Raw genomic sequence first — 8,547 nt, forward strand, 5'->3', positions numbered from 1 at the left:
CTAGCCCAGGCATGTCAGGATGTTCATCAAATAACCTGTGGACCCGATAGCTTATCGACAGGCCTTAAACGGCGTTCACAAACTTTCGATCTGTGAATGCCGTTCTGCGCATACAACCACCATACGTGGACGAGATAGAACTTCGTCTGCCTCGGGAGACTCGGACCACAATAGCCCAACTGCGCTCTGGTTACTGTAGCAGGTTGAACTCATACCTGAGCCGAATAAACCAAGATGCTCTAAACGAATACCTGGCATGTGGACTTCATGACTCACATCATCTCTTCGCATGCCTACTGAAACACACCCTACTGACGCCCCTGTCCCTATGGACAGACTCCGTCGAGGCTGCACGCTTCCTGGGGCTACCGCCAGTAAAGCTTGACGACAACGATTGAGGGACTAACCGATCTGGGCGGGGTTGTTGTAGCCGCTACAACAACAACATAACCAAGGCTCGAATTGTCACATTCGATATCATCACGTTATCTATATCAGATAACAAAAAAAAAAAGTTTCTAAGTTTCCACAAAGTTCACAAAAACTAACTAAACTTAAAACATTTCGATTTTTTAATTAGATTTCTTAGAAATATTTAGAGTATGCAGTTTTATTGCCCATATAACGCATGAACAAAACTTACTTTTATATGGAAGAAAATGTGCAACACCCTCCACAAAAAAAATCTAAAAAATCGACTTGAAACTTGCACTTTTTTATACTAAAATTGAATGGGTTATAAAACTGCATTCTGGAAATCTTTTTTTAAATTTTTTTTAACTTTGATTAGGTTTTAAGAACTTTGTGCAAGCTTTGAAACTTTTATTTTCATATGTGGTATCTGATATAGATCGACCCATATTTTAAATGAAAATTATTAACAGTAAATAAATAAAGACAATAGCATCATTTTTTTTTTTAAATATGGGTCGATCTGTATCAGAAACCGCATAAATAAAAGTTTGGTAGCTTGCACAAAGATCACACAAATTATTTAAACTTGAACAATTTTCATCGAAATTTCGATTTTTTAAATTAGATTTCTATGAAAGATTTTGAGTATGCAATTTTGTAGCCCATTCAATTTCAGTAGTAAAGTGCTAGTTTGAAGTCGCTAAAAAATACCGTTATTGCTTAGAATTTTTTTTGAGGGTGGGGGCATTTTCGTTCATACAACGCATGAACTAAATTTATTTTTATATCGTACTAAAATTTATTTATTTTTATTGAAACATTTGGTCTAACGTTTTCACCACAATTCACGTTGAAGTTTGATTTTGTGGTCGACAGAAAGCTCATCCTCTATTGCCGTCTTAAATAACCTAACGAAATCCTTATGTCCGTGAAGAAGTTCTTCCGACAACAATGATCCGGTACGATGATGAATCGTCCTTGAATCTGTATCTGGCAATTTCAAAGTGGGTGAGTATCATTGGTCCACAGAAGTCCAATATACATACGACTTATTTCAGACGAAATACCATAAATGTCTTACAATTTTATTTGTAGGCATTCATCAAAAATTGTCTCTATTCTGTATAGTCGCCGTAAATCAAAGACCGCAATGATTATGGTGGTAGATTTAATGGTGGTAATTTGACTTTGATGCCTGGTGTATCCGAATGACTTCACTTGACGATTTTTAACAATAACTCGACGCCAGCGCCACCTTGCGGATCATTTAGCAATAGTACTGACCCTACCGTTACCAATATTTAAGTCGATTATGAGGCAAATCGGATCAAAAATGCGATTTTTAGTAATAATTCGACTCTAGAGCTACTGTCGAGCAATTTTTTTTTTGCTGCAATATTTCCCTTCACGTTGCCAATACATATTTTTAATTTTAGCCAGATCAGATCGTAACGAAAATTTTTTGTATAACTCGACTACAGCGCCGCCTGGCGTTTTCAGTTGTGAAATCTACTATAGAGGAACCCAGTAAAACACATAAAAATTTTCATTAAAATCATTTCGTTCGTTTAAAAGGAGCTCACTCACAAACACACGTACCGAAGAATTATATATATATTTACAGATAGGTAAAAGTTTCAGTATTTTTAGAAAGCGCCACGCTACCTTTTCAAATAGCCCCTAGTTTTCTCCATGAGTGGGTGATTGATACCATACAAAGTTCCAGGTCTCTACCACTCTACTCCAGCGGTGATGTGGAAATGAGTTTCCCGTACATCCCTATGAAGAATCAAATTATCGACTACTTTGGAATTTCAATATGCTATGTATTTTCAACAGAAATTGTCAAAAAATGGCGAAAACCGTGACGATGTAATATTAATTTAATAGTTTTTTAAGATTAAAAATGCCATTTTTAAAGAAACTTTCTTACACCTTATACCCAAATGTGGGAAATTAAGTTCTCTACATATTTCTATATAACCATTTTTTACGAGAAATGCAAAATAAGCTTGTAAATCGCAAAAAATTCAAAAAACTTAAATCTAAGACGGCGGAATGTTGCCAAATGAAATTTAGGGGCGCGACTGAAGATCCATGATCTACGTGTCAAATAGAAGTAAACTGCATCAAAAAATCGCTGTTACAATTTTTTTTTTTTCAATTTTCTTACCGAATTTATCTAATTTTACTGGGCTATTTATTTTTTAAACAAATTAATAATCTTGCTTTGTAACTGAAACCTACTTGGATTTCAAATGTTCTGCCTACTAGTTCTATTCAATAAATAAATAGGATATACATATGTATACATATAATGAAATATATATATAAAAAAAAAACGAAATTCGAGGTCGCTTCCCGATTTTTACCCATATTAAGGCGGCCATGTCTTAGAGTATTTTCAAGATAATAGTTCCTTAGAATAAGATATTGCTTCTTAGCATCAAGGAATTTTTTTTCTGAGTGTAGCCAAAAGGCTTAGAAAACAATATTTTTTTAACGTATATATTTTAGCTCAGAATTGGGAAAAATAGAAAATGCTTTTATAAAAATTTTCACTTTCACGAAACAAAGTAAAACGACATGAATTCGCCTTGGGTATACATTAGGGTGTTCGATTATTCGCTTGTTTTCCAAAATCGGGTTTCGAGTTATTAGAAAAGTTGTAATTTGAAAAAACCGATTCACTTTTTTGGGGGAAAAAACGGAAAAACCGGCTTTACATTTTACATAGTTTTCATACAGTCAAAATGTTTATGTTGGTATGAAGTCCTGACCTAAAAAAAAAAAAATAAAACTGTTAACATTATTAGAGAAGAGCAAAGCAAAATTAGTTCAAAGTTTTCTGTAGATCAAAGGTAAAACAAACAAAAATCAGTGGAAAATTCACGCTTGGTTCCGCTTGTATTTATTTTTAATATTTATTGCATTTTTTTATATTTTTCGGATTTGAATAGTGGCTCTTGTCGCCGTATCGTATTGCTACTTCGGAGGTTCATGGTTCAATTTCTGGTCGCAGCAACATCAAAAAAGGCAAACCTCCGAGTGTACCGCTTCGGAGCTGGAGTACAATTGTAATATCTCCATTTAGGGGTTTCCCTTAAGCTTGAAAAAGCCTTGAAAACTTCGAAAAACTCAAAAATTTTATTGAGAAGTCAAGATTTGTATGAAAAAAATGCGAGCTGAAATACACATATACATATTCATACATACACATGCAAATTTATACAAACCCTAGGAGCAGAGAAGTCAGCATTACTAGTTCTTGCCGATGTGATTATTGATGACATTCAAGCGACAGTATCTTGCAATGGACTTTTTATAAGTGACCGCTGTAAGACATTGTCTGTTATAAGTCTTATATAGGAGTACACCTGCATAATATTGTCACCAGTGTCATAGTCAGCTATATGTCGTTTAAGATTCACAGCAAGTGCGACGATGTCACTAAATCCTCATTAGTGACGATGTCACCGGTGGCCATTTTCGCTACTGGGATATTTCTGTTGCTTGAAAACTTTGCCATTGTTGTAAGTTTTCTCAAAGGAATAAAATTCTTTTTCATTTGTTGAGCTGCATTTTATATGAATTTTCCGTTTTTCCTAAGAGCTGAATTCTGAGCTTTAAAAACCACGTGCCAAGTATACACAGGCCAGGATTTACATATCTTCTTAAGTAAAAAATATCCAAAGCAAATACAAACTTACGCTCGTCGTAGTTTTTAGTTTAATTTATTAAATAAATCGCTCAGCAGTTCCGGGGACAAAAGGATTGGTACACAATGTATGTATGTACATATGTACATTATGGTGCATCACCAAAAAAAGTTGCGGTTTTTCCACTGGAATCATAAAATTTATTATATTTTAAGACTGCCGCCAAAATATTTCGGAAAAATATTAAGATTCACGTGAGCTGGACCCTTTTCAAAATACCTCAAAAAATCTCGTTATATTTAGTTGATAAAATAAAAAACATAAAAATGATATGCAGACCTTTTAAGCTTAAGCTCTTCTATGATGTGAGGTAATTTTTTAGAAACATTATTTTAAAAACCTAAATTTATTTATAATAAACTCGGTTTTTGGGGGTATTTTCAAATGGGTCTAGCTCACGCAAATTTTAATATTTTATCAAAATATTTCGTCAGTAAATTTTTTTTTTTTTCAAATCGCGGTACATTTCAGCGGCAGCTTTCCCTTTGAATGTACTATGCTGCGAATAGTGCACATTTGTGAAAAAAGAGATGAAACGTTTCCGAGTTATGCCGTAGTTAAGTCAGCCAATGTCCAAAAAATGGTTATATGTAGAACGCTCTCTCATTGAAATCTTGTTCACTTACAACGCAGCACCCTAAAGAAGAGAAACGTAACACAATTTTGCTGCTTCTGGCTACCCTGCAAACCATAGTTCCCGAAATCTTAACAAAATCTTTAGAAGTATCTCATTTCTGTACCGAGTTTTTTACAAATCTTCAAGGAAAATTATATAAAGAAATTTCTGTGCGAAAAAAAGAAAATTCTGAAAAAAATCTGCAAGACCGATTTCCGATTTCCTTCCGAAATTTCGTAAAAGAATTGAAGTCTGCACAGTTTATTTAATTTTAGAAAATTCGTCAAAAAATCGGATGCGATCTTTACGAATTCTTTAAAATTTCACTACAATTCAGAATACTCTGTAAAAAATGGTTTGCAGGGTATTTAAGTGCATTCACATTATCGTACGCTGGGTAATTTTCGTCAAAGTAATGCTTAATAAGCAATGGTTTTTAATTTTTATTTTAAATAGAATATTTCGATAACGGAGCTCATATTTTAATACTATGAGATAAACAAAGCCCAGTGATGAAAGAAAATATAAAACTTATTTTAACAAAACTGAACTTGGTGTATCTCATATATCAAAACGATTTCATTCGATAAAACTTTGATTAACATAAGACCATTTATTTTTGAAAATTTTCACGTAAACACATTGGATGCTTACAAAAGAGCTATCTAAAAGAAACAGCAACTGTGATATGCAGACACTTCAAAGAGAATAAAATCACGGCTACTATTTCCTTAGATAACTCGATATAATTGCAATTAGTTCACAGGTACATATGTACATATTTAATTTTTTTTTTATCTCTATCGCAATTGTGATTCCCGTTAGCTACTCATCGTTCTTATTTTCACAGCGAAATGCATTGATGTTCTAGCTTTATGATCGCTAAATTTGCACTGTCATCATAAGCTAGCACACCAAAGCAATTAATTGTGAAATATCCTTTGTCCTAACCGCAATCGCCATCACTTATGCGGGAAATATATGTACATATATTTTTTACTCACTTTCACAAAAACGCTTTTAATGTTGCACTAAATAGTCGATATTTTTCGAAAGGTATTTCCGTGCAAACTAAGTATGTATATAAGGTTGCGGGTCATTTTATAAGCTCGTCTTTGACGTTCAATGCCCTCGCTCTGCTCAGGTTACCTACGACTGCAAAATTTGTGTGCCAAAATATAGCATTTAGGTGAAAACAAATTAAAGCAACTTATGTATGTATATGTATAAACATACTGGTATGTATGGAAATATTAAGGTAAAAATATAATGACAAATTCGGTTATAGCTTAAGAAAGCAGTTTTATGCTAAAGTCAGCATTATATTGATTTTAATCGGCATACAAATTGCATACGACATTAACGCTTAAAGAACGTACATACATACATACATACATACATACATACATATGTATGTACGTACGCAGATATGTGGATGCATGGGTACACTAGGCATGTAACTTTTTACTAAAATTGATGAGAAATGATGAAAAACAATTTCCCGTAGAAACGGTATTGAGTTCTCGAAAATCAATATTTTTCAATCGGAATACTCTGTTCCGTTCTGGAGACTTCCAATAATAAAACCCATTCTTTTATTTAACCATTTTTCAATATTAGCTCGTTTTATATGTCCCCAAATCGCAATGGTGGACCTATAAAAAATAGTTGGTATTAAAAAGTGGTACAATAAACCATTCGGTATTATTGTTGGGAATCTCCTGAGGAGAAACAACCCGAACGACCGAAAAATATTGATTTTAAAGAATTTTAGACCACTTGTACTAAAAATTGTTTTTCCCACATAAAATACGAGGAAAACTTTGTGCGCCTTGATCGACCTCGTAAGTATTTTTTTATTTAAAAAAAACAGGTGTTTTTTTTTTTATATAGAACAATCCCGGGGGGTGAGAGCATTAAAACTCTGAGTTTACTTGTTTTTGGACCCCGCTAATATACATAAACTCTGCGGGAACTTTTTGTACCAAATTTTTACAAAAACCTTATTTTTGCTGTTTTTTTCATCATTCCTCATCCTCTTCTCATAGGTATATTTAATTACACCTAAAAAAGCCATATGACTAATGTACACACTCAAGGATTTGAAGTTGAATGTTAGTCTACGTGGGAAAGGGGTGAATCCCCCCGGGAGGGGTTTTTGCATACGAGCAAAAACAATATTTACTGGAATCTCGTTTTTCCTTCTAGTCTCTAAAGTGCCAAAAAAATTTCTGCTTTTTTAATATCATTAATAAAAAAGTTAAATTCTTGTGACTTTATTTCTTGTTCGCTTCCAGATCATCTGTCGATCCTTCTTTTGCAAGGCCCAATTATCAGCTGCTCGAATGCTTTTCAATATGCCTTGATACGAGCATATCTATCATGAGAGCTGTAAATTAATTTAGGAAATTTTTGTATGTAGAACTAATTTTCTTTTTCATTTCTCGCATTTATTTTTTTATAAACATTTTAGTTTTCTCGAGAGTTGCTTCCTAAGCTTAGTCCAATGATGAAACAGCCAATTCAGCTAAATATATTTTTATAATAAAGGCGAGGCATTCAAATGTCAGTAAGTTCATGAAATGTATAGAAATAAATGTATTATTTAACGATTTGACTCGTTGTGCTGGTTCCATCCGTTGTAAATGCAGGGAAATGCTTTTCAATTAAAGGAAATAGGTTTTCCTATAAAATCTGTGGTTATTTAATTCGAATTAAATTTCAAAGTATTAAGGCCAGCATTCCAAAACTATGACAGCAATGATTGCATAACCAATAACGACCATAACTTTCTATACCACACTTCCGGAATTCTATATACAAATGCAGGTAGTAACTCAGCCAGCAATTCGATTGAACCCTTTCCATTCCTTAAGTACATATGTACATATGTCAATGAACTCATGCTCAAGTAATCGTATATCATTTGTTCATGCTTTTAAACCAAACTTTGCTCAAAAAGTGTATATGTATGTGGGCCATTTCCAAACAAAGTGTGCATGGAGGTATTTTTTTAAGTTTGATAAATTTATCCTCTGAAATCGTTTACTGACGCGAAAATTTGTGCAGAATGTGAAACTGCTCTCAGGCTTTACAAAATTAGTTTTTTCTCCTATTGTTGCATTTTTGTAAAATATTTTCCAGAATATTCTGGAAATATTTCACATTTGTTGTTTTTTTAGCCGGCTTAAAAAAATAGAAGGTTATCAATTCTTCGGAAAATTTTCATTTTTTTTTATATTTAATTTTTAAGTACGATTTCGATAATTCTATCGGAAGGGCAGTGTCTCACAGGTGCTCCGATGTTAATTTGGTATAGATCCGATAATTGGATTATGAAGAAATTAACGGTACACCTAATTTGTATATGGTTGTGTTTTTTTCTTTAAAATTAGTTGTTTTTCTAAGAGTGCTATTTCACCAAAATATAAAAACAAGGAAATCATTGAAACTCCTGAAGTAATAAATAGACACTGGTACTTATCTAATTTTTGGTGTTTTTGCATAGCAAACTGGGTAACATTCCGGAAATATCAGACATTGAGTAACCGGTCCTTAAACTTCTTTTTGCATGTTAATTATCGAATAACCTGAGCGGGTACAAATATTTTTATGTCCGCAAAAGAAAACAATGCGGCTTGCATTAATAAAAAGCAGCTTTGTTGGTGGTTTATAATTTGGATCGTATCATGCTGTTTTCGAATTTTCGTTTTTATCACTATAAAACAATTTAAAAAGGGGGACCGAAAAAAATAGCAATTGGTTTGGAAATTACCCACGTACATATATATGAAGATA

Source organism: Rhagoletis zephyria, unplaced genomic scaffold (assembly GCF_001687245.7).
Source record: "Rhagoletis zephyria isolate East Lansing unplaced genomic scaffold, Rhagoletis_zephyria_1.1 Rzeph_scaffold_03631, whole genome shotgun sequence".
NCBI classification, from domain to species: domain Eukaryota; kingdom Metazoa; phylum Arthropoda; class Insecta; order Diptera; family Tephritidae; genus Rhagoletis; species Rhagoletis zephyria.